Genomic DNA, 15,383 nt, shown 5'->3' with positions numbered 1-15,383 from the left:
ATTACACAGCATTGCTGGATGTCATTTACATCCTTTCTTCTTCTTCTTAGACCATTACAGTGGTACCTCGGGTTAAGAACTTAATTCGTTCCAGAGGTCTGTTCTTAACCTCAATCTGTTCTTAACCTGAGGTACCACTTTATCTAATGGGGCCTCCTGCTGCTGCCGCCGCGCCGCCACTGTGCAATTTCTGTTCTCATCCTGAAGCAAAGTTCTTAACCCGAGGTACTATTTCTGGGATAGTGGAGTCTGTATCCTGAAGTGTCTGTAACCTGAAGCGTCTGTAACCCGAGGTACCACTGTAGTTTCTCTTGCAACACATGTGCCATCTTGGGATGGATTTGATCAGTGAAATGCAAACAAAACGAACCACAAGGGGAATAAGATGAAAAGTCAGCTGCAATGTCACAAAACTACCCTCTTGCACTATTAGCAAAGCGCTCCTCTCTTCCCCAGATTTCATTCCAAATCTGAACCCAAAGGGTACAATTTAGTACTAATTGTGCCTACATGAACTGGAAATGAATCGAAATAGCACTAAACAGAGTAACCATCAAGCAAGCTCATGTGCTCATTGCATTGTGGTAGAAATGCAGGGATAAAAATAATTAACATCCCATTTTACCTTCATCCGAGGATTTCATAATGGTTTGTGGACATTTAATAAACGCCACCATGCGTGTGCTTTAGAAAGCGGTGACTTGGAATAAAAGGGGGGCATAAATGGCCGTTGTAGATAACTACCTGACCATTAAGCCTCAGTTCATCGCTGCAGCTAAAAGAGCTAATGTGATCCTTGGGCAATAATCAGGCAAGAATGTTATCGAGAGGGGGAGACGGGAGAGAGAGCTTTACCTCCATTGCAGCATGCCATGCATGATGAAATGGCCATGTTAAGAAAATAACCGCTTTAATGTTCCAGTAGACACCAGGATATGAGCCCATTCAAGGGGTCTTTGGGAAAGAATTCCGTCTGTACAGCAACACAGAGAAAGGGACTACTGGGAGGCTGGCTGCACCAGCAACTAAGTCTCTCAACATCCAGAATGTGGAAACCTTAAGCCTAGGGGACTGTACACAGTTCACATCCTCTCCCGACACCAGCCCTGATTTGCACCCACCTCTAGTGTTTTCACTTGGCTGGAATGCAGCCTTAAACTCTGATAATGCTTCTTGCACGCTTAGATGGAGAGGGGTGTGCATGTACACAAGCGCATGTACAAGCTAGACTACTAAGGTAGAGCTCACATTTGTCGCGCTCCTCCCGTTTGACTCTGCCCCCTCCCCTACCAATGGCATAGGAAGGCCAGAGTCTCGCCTTTATTTATTTAATTTCTGGTCCCCAGCAAAATGCTCCCTCCACGCCTTACAATCATAACCACAGAGACCGACACATAATAAAAGGCTTCTAAAAAACATCCTATTGTTTAAATCGGAGGCAGTCAACAAGGTGGCCTGCAGACATTGTTGAACTCCAATGCCCATGCTTGTCAGCTGGTGGACCTGACAGCTGAGGCTGATGGGAGCTGTTATTCAACATTATATGGGTGGGGGCACCATGTTGACTACTGTTGATTTAAATCATTGTGAGAAAGACAACAGTTATAGCAGCCACTTGAGGAGATGCATCAACTCATTTTCCAAATGACAGGAGCAAGCTGGCCAGGGTCGCCATGTTTCAAACAGTGAAAATCCAGGCAGAAACATTGTTGAGCCTTTCTGGCTAGGAAAACTTCTCTGGGGAGGGAGTTCTAGAGATATGGTGCCACCACCAAGAAGGATCTTATCTCAGGGGGGGCAGCATCTACAGCAAGGTGCTCCAACCCACTGGCCCACAAGGTCATTTTTGGTGGCCCTTAGCAGCATTCAAGAAAAAAAAAACGTATGAAATCCTTTTTTTTTAACAGGGAGAAATGTAAAGTATTGCACTTGGGCAAAAAAAATGAGAGGCACAAATACAAGATGGGTGACACCTGGCTTGAGAGCACTACATGTGAAAAGGATCTAGGAGTCTTGGTTGACCACAAACTTGACATGAGCCAACAGTGTGACGCGGCAGCTAAAAAAGCTAATGCAATTCTGGGCTGCATCAATAGGAGTATAGCATCTAGATCAAGGGAAGTAATAGTGCCACTGTATTCTGCTCTGGTCAGACCTCACCTGGAGTACTGTGTCCAGTTCTGGGCACCACAGTTCAAGAAGGACACTGACAAACTGGAACGTGTCCAGAGGAGGGCAACCAAAATGGTCAAAGGCCTGGAAACAATGCCCTATGAGGAACGGCTAAGGGAGCTGGGCATGTTTAGCCTGGAGAAGAGGAGGTTAAGGGGTGATACGATAGCCATGTTCAAATATATAAAAGGATGTCACATAGAGGAGGGAGAAAGGTTGTTTTCTGCTGCTCCAGAGAAGCGGACACGGAGCAATGGATCCAAACTACAAGAAAGAAGATTCCACCTAAACATTAGGAAGAACTTCCTGACAGTAAGAGCTGTTCGACAGTGGAATTTGCTGCCAAGGAGTGTGGTGGAGTCTCCTTCTTTGGAGGTCTTTAAGCAGAGGCTTGACAACCATATGTCAGGAGTGCTCTGATGGTGTTTCCTGCTTGGCAGGGGGTTGGACTCGATGGCCCTTGTGGTCTCTTCCAACTCTATGATTCTATGATTCTGTGAAAGGTTGGCTGTCATGCATTTTTAATGAATGCACATACATCTATTTGTTTATTAATTGTGTTTAATAATTCAATACACTAATTCTATTGCGTATTTAAATATATATATTTAATTAAATATAGTCAGTAATATTAAATATATTGTGAACACATTAATTTGCAAAATGGAAATTTAATTCAGCGTGTGTTGGCCCACGGTGTCGAAGTCCTCTTGGTCTGAGAGGTTGGCTGGCCCTCATCTACAGAGTCCCCTCCAACATCCATCAGGCATGAGGATATTTCTATAGGAGCAAAGGTTTTCCTTCATATAACTAGGGCTCTGGCTCTTTAGGGCTTTATCCTCTTGCCCAAGACCCCAGGAAGGAAGAGCATTTGCATATAAATACATATTCATGTGCACATTTCCTCTGTTATGCAAATTGTCACAACACATATTGTGTTAGCTTCAGGCAACTCACATTCTGAAATGAGCAGTGGCCCTTTGGCTCCTGGTCTATTCCTGATTTGGACCTCCTCGCCGAACAAGCTGCCCACCCATGGACTAACCTTGTGTAAACAGCATACCAATTTTCTGATTATCCAGATGCTTCGCTTGTCCCCATGGCCAATCAGATTAATGAGTTTGCAATGTAATTATTTCACACGCACACAAAAAAAAATCTGCATGCAAAGCAAAGAGATCTTTGCAAAGAAGCGGGTCCTGGCTGCGTCTCCTCCTGGCACCCCCAGCCGCGGCAGCTCCATCTAATTCCTAAGGTGCATTACGCTCTTGGCCCATTTAGGTAATTTGTCGGGATGGACGGAATACACTTTATGTAATCAGAGGCCGGAGGAATTAAAAGAGCTGGCGGGAAGGATCCTGGGAAAATGCATGCAATGCGGAGAACGGGAGCAATCAATACAAAGCATCACACCTTGAGAGCTCTACCCTCTGGCCAATTCTTTCCCCAGAGAAACCTATCCAGAAATAATAATCGGGGAGATGACAGCTGAATGATGGAGGCACAACAGAATATCTATTATTCATTATGTGCCCCTCCAACGCTCTGGGCTGTGTACAGAATCCTGACAACGCTACAAAAAAGAAGAGGTCAAAAGGCAACCAAACCTCAGCAATTTCCCACTCCCCCCCCCATTATGCCAGAGGGGAGGGGAGGTGTCTATCTGGCTACTACTCAGCCAAAATTAAGCCCTGGTCCTATTGATTTCAACCGGAGAGAAAATCCCAGGCTTAAGTCTCTCTGGCAGAAATCAATGGGGCTTCAAAGTGCTTAGCTTTGGCTGAATCATCCCAGTAATAGTTCCCCCCACTGGTTTAATATCTTGGGGACCTTAGACCAGGGTTTCCTAGTTTGGGCACCATGATTTGGTTTAGGAAACCACAATAATATCCTAAAAGCTGTGCATGCCCAGGAAGCGATGGCTTGTTCCCAGGCCAATAAACAAAGGTGTTTGGGGGGGGGGGGAAGGGGAAGGAAAGAGTATGTTATCTCATCCACACCACAGAGGTTTCTAAGTTTTGCACATGGCTTGGCTTAGCTTTGTACCCAAATCCGGGCTGGTTTGTCCCCCATGAACAAACCACAGGTGGTAAGCCAGCAATAGACCTTGGTTACAGATTCAGGTCGGTAGCCGTGTTGGTCTGACGCAGTCAAAATATAATAAATAAATAAATTGTCCAGTTGCACCTCAGACACCAACTAAGTTTGTTCTTGGTATAATAATAATTTATTTATTTTTTATACCCCGGCCTTCCTGGTTTAAAACCCGGGCTCAGGGCGGCTAACAACAAATTTAAAACACTTTAAAAAACTTATTTATAAAAGCAGCATAAAATACAGTATAAAAACATGAATAACAATAAAATTCAAAAATCAAAAATCAATTGATAATCCCCAGGGCTAGCTGGCTGAATTGGTCCTACTTGGGCCAGCGAGGAGGCCAGGGGAGAATTAGCTGTGGGGTCTCAGAGCGGGTGATCTTCATAAAAGGGGAGGGGGAGGGAACAGAAGGGAAATAAAAGATCAGGCTGAATTCAAATTAAAGGCCAGGCGGAATAGCTCTGTCTTACAGGCCCGACGGAAGGAGGTTAAATCTGAAGGGCCCTAGTCTCATGGGACAGAGCATTCCACCAGGTCGGAGCCATCTCTGAAAAGGCCCTGGCTCTGGTGGAGGATAGTCTAACTTCCTTAGGGCCCGGGACTTCTAAACTATGGTTATTCATGGACCTTAAGGTCCTCTGCAGGGCAGACCAGGAGAGGCGGTCCCGTAGATACGAGGGTATAAGCTTTACTGTGCATGCACACTTCTTCAGATACACCGAGACAGAAGTCACCAAACCCTTATACAGTGGAACCTCAGGTTGCAGACATAATCCGTGATGGAGGCACGTCTGCAACCTGTAGCGTTCACATGCTGAAGCGCCGCATCTGCGCATGCGTGAGCGGTGAAACCCGGAAGTAACCCATTCTAGTACTTCTGGGTTTCCCGTGGTCCGCAACCCAAAAACACGTAATCTGAAGCGCCCGCAACATGAGGTATGACTGTATATAGTGGGAGGGTGGGGTGGGGTTTACAGCTCATAGTTTGTTTGGAGTAACACCAGAAACCTATCCTGGGTTGAGACGTAACCACATCTTAGATCTCAGTTTTATGGTGGTAGCTGGACCAGGGGAGGAGTAAAGTGACTATAATCTACACTGTGCTTACCAGAAAGCCTTGCTCATTCACACTATGCGATAGCTTGGTCCCTTCCACTTTGCAAAAATATTTCAATTGCACATGAATTTTTGATGCAGAAAGAGCTCAGCCAATAGGCAAGTCCTCCTATTCAACCCATGTAAATGGGAAGTTGCCTATAGTGTCTGGAATAGCACAATAAGCAACTTAGGCTTCAGACCTGAGCACCCTTACTAGGGAATAAGCCCCACTGAGGACAGCCGGATCATGGGGACCTTGAAGACAGAGCACAGGATTGCGCTGTTAATTGCCCACTACTGATTTAGACCATTAACCCTCTTTTCCGCCAGCTGCTTTTCCAAGACAGATTGAGAAACATGCGACTTGAGCTAAACGAACCCTGAGCCAAATTTGCCAAGGCATTGTTATCTTCCCAGGGATAAATTATGCATTCACCCATTGTTTGAAAGTTTGGAAATCACCGTTGGTGGTAAACTTTTCACTAGAACACACAGATGGTCCTGCCTGATCCTGTTAATGAAAAAAATCTCTCACGCAGCTACAAAAACTGACGCGATCATCTGTTTTTCAACATTCTGGGGGAAAAAAGAATATCGAGCGAGGTGTAAGGTGCGATACAAATGAGAATAATTAGCTTGTGCCATCTGTGGACATTAAAAAAAAAAAAAGTAGGGGGAGAAGAAGAAGATGAAGAAGAAAGGAGAGTCTCTTTATTCCAAGGTTTTCTAATGGTAAGCATTATATCTTCAGCAAAGTATGCAGTTAATAACTTTTCAATTTATGGCGACCTTCTGCTCTGATTTACTTAAGGAACTAAGATACTTGCTGCGCCTCACACCTTTCCCACCTTATAATTAGCAAGTAATAAAAAATGCCATTAAAAAGTAATAAGTCTGCAGCTCTCCGACAACCCACTGATTAATTCTACAGTTTGCAAAGCACTTTGGAGGTTACTTGGCTGAACCTCCAGTTTTTAACCCAGTTCTCCGGAAGTAAGGAAGTCTTCCTGCGCCACAAAGTCCAGAAGCCTAGCGATGGCTGTTGAGAGGTGTCCTTTGGGATGACAAATATCAACGCAAGGCTTTTCAAGGTTCATGAAGGGGTCGCGGTGGGTCTTTGGGGGGCAAGCGTTCAGTCACAGTCTCTTGGCGGTATGAAGGGCCTTGGCGCCACGCTGATATTTACTGAGCTGTGCTTTACCGTGGCTAAATGCCCAATGGAGACCCTGTGTTGAGAACTAGGTCTTGACAGTACATTTCTAAAATGCTGCAGGAGGGTGTGATTACAAGGGGAAGCAGTGAGTTGGGGAGGCATACTTAACTCTCTCCTCCCCTGGCTTTTTTCTTCTGCAATCTCCACCCCGTACCTGTTTTTCCTCCTATGAACACCCAGCATCCCGTTCTTGCAGTGGCCGACCAGATGCCTGTGGGAAGGTCCTAGGTGCTTCTAAGAACCACATCTGGGGAAAAGAAGCTTGGGGAGGGGTGTGCAAGGCAGAATCAGCAAGTAGGAGATGGGTAAAGCATTCATCCTCCCCTCCAAATTGCACTCTTATCTAGCCCCTTTTTATGTTCTGCAAGGTCCAGGCTTTGCAGACCAGTCTCATTTGCTTAATATCTACTTTGACTCCAACTCGTACCTTTTCAGAAATGCTGTTTTAAAAGAAACAGCTTCCCACACCACTCCCACTTTGTACCACCCAGAGGAACTGGCCAGCACAGTAGAAATATCCACAGGTGGAATCCCTTTGCTTCTCATTCCAGCACGCTTCACAACAGTACGTGCACATAGTCAGAAATATATTGGATTGCGGAAGCCTAAGGGTGCATTGCAATGGGAGTTTGCAGGGGGCAATCTATGCACAAGAGTTAGGCTCAGCCAGGGGTGCCAGACATTAACCAAGGCAATGTGGGAACCAAAAGTGGCAAGCCATGCCAAGGTATGATAAGACAGGAAATGTCAGGGGATTATTGAAACATTTTTCAGACAGGGCCTAAGTGCCTGGAATCATAATTTCTAATCACATACGCTTTTTTTTTTAAAAAAAAAAAAGTAGAAAGGATGTCCCATTTGGGAGCTGCCCACAGGTAATTTGTCTGGTCACCATGAGAACAGGATGCTGGACAAGACAGGCCATTGGCCTGATCCAACAGGGCTCTTGGGATCTTAGAAATCAGGAACATTGGCCTCTAATAGGAAATCTATGCTGGTCTTCAAATTGTACCATACATTATGCATCCCGCTTGGGAGATGTTCCCACAGAAGAATATGCTGCAAAACACCCTGATGTACAAGGACTGTGCATGAAAAAGATCTTAGCTGCCACTCTCATGCTGTTTTAAATACCATCAAGAAGAAGAACTTCATATATTATTGAGGAAACATGCAACACTTCCTTGCACTTTTCTACCAGGCTGAAGAAGCCATGTTTGGCCTTGTACAATCACCATCAGTAAGTAGTGGTACATTTAACTAGTTCACATTCTCCCTAAAAAAAAAATACATGCTGTCTTTTATGATGTTGGGTCTGCAATGAACTTCATGCTGGCGTATGCATATAATCCTGAGTATTTGTTTTCTCCAGTTCCTCTGCACTACCACAATCTGAGGAAGGGTGTTGACGAGTGGAGCTGAATCCCAATGAGATTTTCTTGGGAAGCGTCCAAGCCAGGCTGTGGTCACTGGTGGTGCAAATCCCAATACAGATTCCAGAGAATATGTTTTCCCGCTTAGGAACCCTGAGGTCTATCTGGTAGGAGTTGAAAGCTTGAGCCAGAGCAGGAATGGAGAGCCTTTGTGCCTCCAGATGTTCTCAGGCCACAGTTCCCACCATCCCTGACTTCTGTTCATGTTGGGAGTCCAGCAATATCCACAGGGCCACATGGCCAGCACCTGATCTGAGTCAGAGAATTACAAAACTGTGCAAGTGAGCTGGGCACTAAGGAGCACAATAACCAGCAAAGCTTCAGAAGAAATGGAAATACTTCTGTCCTCGCTGCCAGTTCCTTCTCTTCCTGGCTACCTGCTGAGTTATCTGTTCCTCCAGAGTAGACTCCCTGGCAACAGAGGCTTCTGGCAGCCAAACCAATGCTGATGCTGAGCTTCCCTCAGGTCTGCTACCATCTTTGCTATGGAGGTTCAGGGGGTGAAGGGGGACACACACATTATTGAGGCAGTGTTCAAGGCGAGAGGGGTTTATTGGAGGGGCAGACAAAACATCCATGTTCTAAGGCATTTGGAGCTGCCTCAGGACTTGAGTCCATGCCTCTGCCTCAACAGAGTTCTTCCTGGGGTCTGTGTCAGGCAGGATCCTGACCGCTGGATGCCGAAGAAGCCCACAGGCACTATCTTCTGCTCCACCGACCGGAGGGGAGTGATCAGGCTCCCATTAATAATTATAGGTTTTGTGTTGCCAGTCAGTCCCACAAGCTGATGCTCCATAGCCTTTCATAGTCTGACAGTCCATGGTCATTTACGAGGCTAGAGCCAGACTGTCTAGGTCAAGCCCTGGAGTCCATGACCAGATGATTCTGTGAAGAACCATTCTCCCCACACTTAGGCCACTACCAGACTGTCACCATTTTGCAGGTGGAATATATAAGAAGAGTCCTGCTGTGCACCCTGTTCTCACGGCAGCCAATCAGATGCCTAAGGGAAGCATTTGGATTCTGTGCTGTACAGTCGAATTCCTATTGCACAATTAAAACAGAGCTGGCCTTCTTGTGCAACAATCCCTCTTCTGCCACCCCCAACTACGCTTTTCACAGTAAGGAAAGTGATGGAGAAATGCACCAGAAAATATGGGATGACAATTGCTTAACATCGGCCTCGGCCCTGTATACCTGAAGGAGCGTCTCCACCCGCATCATTCTGCCCGGACACTGAGTTCCAGCTCCGAGGGCCTTCTGGTGGTTCCCTCACTGTGAGAAGTGAAGTTACAGGGAACCGGGCAGAGGGTCTTCTCGGTACTGGTGCCCACCCTGTGGAAGACCCTTCCTTCAGATGTCAATGAAATAAATAACCTTTTAGAAGACATCTGAAGGCAGCCCTATATAGGGAAGTTTTAAATGTTTGGTGCTTTGGATGTTTTTATATATATGGAAAGCCACTTAGAGTAGATGACAACCCAGTCAGATGGGCTGCTTGTTGCTGCTGCTGTTGTTTAACCTCACCATAAAACTGTGTGGAAACAAAGATGCTCCACAACCAGAGCATCTGAAAGTGGCCTCCCTCTGATGGCAACCCTGAGTTGGTTTTGGATTCTGCTTTCCTGTTGCTGCTGGATGATTCACTTGCCCGGAAGGAGTTGGGTTGTTGTTCTTGTTTTTTGCCGCACGCACATTCATCTGCTCTCTGCTTGTGACACACTGGCTGGCCTGGATTCTCCCTTTTCATCACACATCACAGATGCTGAGGTATGTTTTGAACTGAGGTAGTATATAGGCAGCCAGCAATGTTTTTGGTTTTTTTTCCTGGTACAGCTTTAACCAAAAGAACAAACACAATCTTGGCTTTTAAAATATCCAAAGGACAGCAGCGTTGCAGAGTAAATAAACACTAAGTCGGGCATCTGTGTGTCTCAGAGTTGAATGTGCAATACACAGCTACGTGGTTTCATCAGGGCTTAATTGAAGACTTGGCTTGAATTTTAGGACCACAGCTTAATAAGAAAGGGACTCTGAGCATACACCGAGTACTGTTCTGCCACAGCACACAATTGGGATGACTGGGTAAGGCTGCAGAGGAAGTGGATCGGATAGGGTGACCATGTGACCTACTTTAGAGAGGACAGTCCTCTGTTTTGACAGGCAGTCAGAATATAGTCCCCTTTATGAAGATGTCCTCAATTTAAGGACTGTTCACATCAGAACTATTAACAGTTTGGTACTCAATTAGGTGTTTTTTTCTTTCCCCCTCAACTAGCATCTGTGTTGCCAGACCAGATGGGGTTGAAGAAAGGGTTAAATTCTGCTCAGCCTGAAAACCACCAAGGATTTTGCAAAAGGAGCAGAACTTTGATAAACATCTCCAGTCTTGCATTAGACAAAAGCCTACATGCTACATCAATCCAGGCACTTGCATGCAAAAGGTCTTTCAGCATATCCTGAAGGTCAACTGATACTGAATACAGATTTGATGCAAAAGGATAAGGAGATGGCCCCATCAAGTCGAACTCAGACCAGGTTCCACATAGGCTGCAGAATTAGGGTGGTGTCCAACTAAATAACTACTTGTGCAAGGATTATTGGCAGAGCAATGGTCTTTCCCCTACCCCCCTGCACCCCACAACCCCAAAATCTGCTTCAGGGGATTGGGGGAGGGGAGACCCCAAAACAGAGTTAGGGGTGCAATGGGTGGAGAGGAGGGGAGAGAACAATGATAAATCCTTGATGGAATGTTCACCTTTGTGCTACAACCCTAGGGGAGTACAGCTTTGTGATGGTGCAATGCAGTATCTTACATCAAAGTTCAGCAGGCCACCTCTGTGTCTGTTTTCGAAAGGCTGCCTTCTGTTTGAAGATGCTTTCTGCTTGAAGGTTTCCCAGTTTGAGTCTGGATAAGACGGGAGAGTGAGCAAGAGCCTCAAAGTTGTCCATCTGCAGACTAAGGTAAAGGTAAAGGAACCCCTGACCATTAGGTCCAGTCATGGCCGACTCTGGGCTTGCAGCGCTCATCTCGCTTTATTGGCCAAGGGAACCAGCGTACATCTTCCGGGTCATGTGGCCAGCATGACCAAGCCGCTTCTGGCGAACCAGAGCAACGCACGGAAACGCCGTTTACCTTCCTGCCGGAGCGGCACCTATTTATCTACTTGCACTTTGACGTGCTTTCGAACTGCTAGGTGGGCAGGAGCTGGGACCAAGCAACGGGAGCTCACCCCATCGCGGGAATTCGAACCGCCAACCTTCTGATCGGCAAGTCCTAGGCTCTCTGGTTTAACCCACAGTGCCACCCGCATCCTAAGCTGACGCAAAAGCCACTTGGTGTCTTCCTCACTAAATTAGAGCAATTCTTTCTAAACATGCCCCAATAGACTCTATCTGTCTATCTATCTACACATATACATACATATACATTAGAGATACAATAGATATACAGTAACCTAAGCATACTTCGTGAAAATTGGTATCCTTTTTGTCCTATTTTTGTGTGATACAAAACCTTGTATTTGGCAATGTACAGCTGGCCCCATCCTAGGACAGGATCCCTGGCAAACATCACAAACATCAAAAAACCCCACCAAGAAAGGGGTCAGATAAAGCAGAGCAGAGGGAGACAGAAAGAAGGGGTGGAAAGAATATAAAGATTCTTATTCCTCATTGGTTGCTGAGTAGCATCTCGAAGCCAGCACTTCTGATAGAGGCACTGCACACCTTACAACTTCAAGTTGTCAGCTAAGGTGTTTTAAGTGGATGTGTGAAAATGTAAAGTATACATTTGAAACATTTGCAATGCAGACCAGCCCAATTCACAGTTCCGGAAACAATACATTAATATCCTTTTAAATTCACACTTTCCTGAATTTTGCACTGCTGTTGCACCTGCCCCAAAATGTGTACAGGAATGTTTACTTTTGTTGAAACTGTGCATAAAAATGCATATATTAGAAAACATTCCAAAACATACCAAAAAGCCCCCCCCCCGATTATGAGAAATTGCATATGGCACAGAATATGTTAACAACAATGTAAACAAAAATGCCAATTACTTTTCATGAGGATTTTTTTTTAACCCTGCAAACTGATACCGAAATGTGGCAAACTCAATTTATGACTATAAGAAAATGGGAGGGTCTGAAATTGACGGATTACACCCAACTCTACCTGAAGAATATTGTAGCTGCTCCACGAGAGCATTATAGATCCTTCAGCTGAACTCCTTCAGTTACAGGAAACATTAACAAAACTCTCAGACTTATTTATCTATTCATTTATCACTATCCTAAATTAAACTTCAACTGGGTCATAAGTTCCTGGGAAATTGCAGAAACTGCAAAAGAAAATCTGCCTCCCAAATTCCACTAATACACACGTCACACTCCTTTTTCGTTTCCGTGGCTCCCTGACTCCTCCTAACTTGTTGCAAAAGCCACCCTCTGGAGATTTCCCACCGCTGATTGATAGCGTGTCAAAGTGTCCCTTTTAAAGAGTCTCTGAGGCCATTCTGCTGCCTGCTGTTTCCTTCTGCTAAGTGCTGTCTGTCATGTAGCAGCAGTGAGATTTGCAACGATACAGTTGTGGGTCATCCCACAAACCCCTTTTGCAAGCCTTTTTAGCCTCACAGTGTATTCAAACAGAAAAGGTCAGCTGTGGGCATTAGCAAGTTTCCTTTGCACGGGGGCAATATTTTATTTTTTTAACAGACATGAACATTTTGGAACCTAGTTTTGACATCATTGTGCCTTAAAAAAGCAACAACCACAGAATTAAAGTGTTGAAATAGATCCTTGGAGGTCACCTGGTCCAAACCAATGTTCCATGGAGGATCTGCAATGCATGGTGCAACTACAGCATCCCTGACAGAGATGGCTGCCCAGTATCTGCTTAAATACCTCCAGCAGGTGAGAACTCACCACATCTCAAAGGCGGTCTAATCCATTGTCAAGTGGCTGTGATCACTGGGAACAGCTTTCTAATCTCTAGATCACGGTGGACCAATTTTCCATACTGAGCAGGTCACAAGAGTACTTCAGCATGGAACCCACAGGCTGCACGCTGCCTTGTTGCAATGAGGGAGGGGGGGAAGGTGAACAGTGTTTCCGTGCACTCCTCTGGTTCACCAGAAGCGGCTTAGTCATGCTGGCCACATGACCCAGAAGCTGTACACCGGTTCCCTCGGCCAATAAAGCGAGATGAGCGCCGCAACCCCAGAGTCGGTCATGACTGGTCCTAATGGTCAGGGGTCCCTTTACCTTTACCTTAGGGTTTGGGAAGGAGGCACAAATCTCTGGCAGGGTCTTAGAGCACTCCCAGCTCCTTCCCAAAGCTGAGAAAGTATTCACTAAGCTTTGGGAATAAGGTGGAAAGACTCTATGGCCCTGTCATAGCCCTCATGCCTTCTTCCCAAAGGCCAGCGCCTCTTTTGGGGGGTGCCAGCACAAGGGCAGAGAAGAGTCATCAAATGTTGACAAGGCTTGCGTGTTGGACCGCGGTGCTTCAAAACAATACAAAACTATTTTTTAAAACAAACAAACAAATAATCTCACTGTGAAAATAATATTTTCCCATTTGGGAAAAGTGGGTGACATTACTGAGAGCCGAGGATCTAAGATATGGGGGCCAAATGCAGCCCCCACCAAGCCTCTCTTATTGGACCCTCAGAGTATTTTCAGGCCACATCCTAAACTGCCCTTCCTCCACCCCCATCATTCTACCCGGACACTGAGGTCCAGTGCTGAGGGCCTTCTGGCGGTTCCCTCATTGTGAGAAGCCAAGTTACAGGGAACCAGGCAGAGGGCCTTCTCAGTGGTGGCGCCCGCCCTGTGGAATGCCCTCCCATCAGAGAACAAAGAGAACAACAACTACCAAACTTTTAGAAGCCATCTGAAGGCAGCCCTGTTTAGGGAAGCTTTTAATGTTTGATGTATTACTGTATTTTAATATTTGGTTGGAAGCCAACCAGAGTGGCTGGGGAAGCCCAGCCAGATGGGTGGGTTATAAATAATAAATAAATTATTATCATCATCATCATCATCATCATCATCATCCCATAATGCCTTTTGAGATGGAGGATAGAGAGGGTTGTGGGTGGGCTTAGCAGCCAGCCTACACCCATGGCTCCACCCACTTTCAGTTCTAGTCCCGCCCACCACTGGAACATGGCCCCAGAAGTGAATGTGGCCTTCTGAACCCCAGCCTACTGCCTGATCCTTTTATCTGGAGATTCCAGAGGTTGGACCTGAGTCCTTCTGTATGCAAAGGACGAGGTGTCTTCATGGGCTATTTCCCTGTCCCTAGAGGGAGCTGCTGGCTATGCAGTGTTTCCTACGTGCTTCAGAGATGTCAGGTCACAGCCAAGGTGTTTGGGATGGGTTGAGCATAACAGTTTGGGGACGTTGCACAGAATATAAAGACCATCATCATATGCTAGTGAATTAGCAGAAGTGTTTGTTTGATAAGACTATCGCCCTCACCGAAATGCAGAAAAGAAATGTTAATTTAATTGGATTGCTTTGTTTCCTATTTATCTTAAACACATCAACAATGACGGTCGCACTAGACAACATTCCTTAAAAAGAAAAGAAGCCAGACTAAGAAAAGCTGCATTTCTTTTATTCTCTTTGATTTAAATGTAAATTGCCAACTATCTGTACAACCAGAAAGTGTGTGTGTGTGTGTGTGTGTGTTGAAAGAGTGGTGGGTGAAAATATATGAGAATCCACAAAATACATGCTAAATGTTGTGGTTCTCGCTTGCTTTATGGTGCCGCTGACAGATGTCGGCCAAGAATGGTAAATTCCAATCAAGTGAAACTGAAGATTAATTGCAAAATCCTTCAAAGCGCTTTTTTTTTTTTTTGGAGAGGGGAGGAGGGAGTATGGGGAGTGACGGGATGGGTGGGGGGAGGAGAGAATGGGTAACTATACATAAAGATGCAGAGACTCTCACAAATTTACATCACCTATAATTAGATTTGCTGAATGCTACACAGTCAGAGGACTCAAAACTACAAAAAGTGCCTTTGTGTGCAATAAGATGCACGCTCAGATACATGAGATGTGTATAATTATAAACAGTTGTTGTGCCTGCCCATGTTTAATTCCTATAAAGCAAAATCAAGGCAGTGACAGCCTTCTAAGTAAAGCAAAATGATTAACTGAAAAATAAGGAATGCTGACAAGGACACACAATACACACACACACACACACACACACACACACACACACACACAGAGAGAGAGAGAGAGAGAGACCTTAATACTCATTGATGAATGTGCTCAGAGCCCCACTCAGACATTTTGATAATATGATCAGTAAACATACCTGGGGATGAGTGCAAAAGATTCACTTAA

General features: G+C 45.4%; 1 protein-coding gene across 7 annotated transcripts in view; it reads right to left on the bottom strand.

Annotated features, from left to right (window-relative positions):
• Window positions 1-15,383, bottom strand: part of CDH4 (cadherin 4) — an 806,698-nt gene that overhangs the window by 356,202 nt on the left and 435,113 nt on the right. The window lies entirely within an intron of this gene.

The sequence above is a fragment of the Podarcis filfolensis genome, assembly GCF_964270895.1.
Source record: "Podarcis filfolensis genome assembly, chromosome: 6".
NCBI lineage: Eukaryota > Metazoa > Chordata > Lepidosauria > Squamata > Lacertidae > Podarcis > Podarcis filfolensis.
Note: the sequence above shows the minus strand (reverse complement) of the source record. Positions and strands in the feature narration are given on the sequence as shown.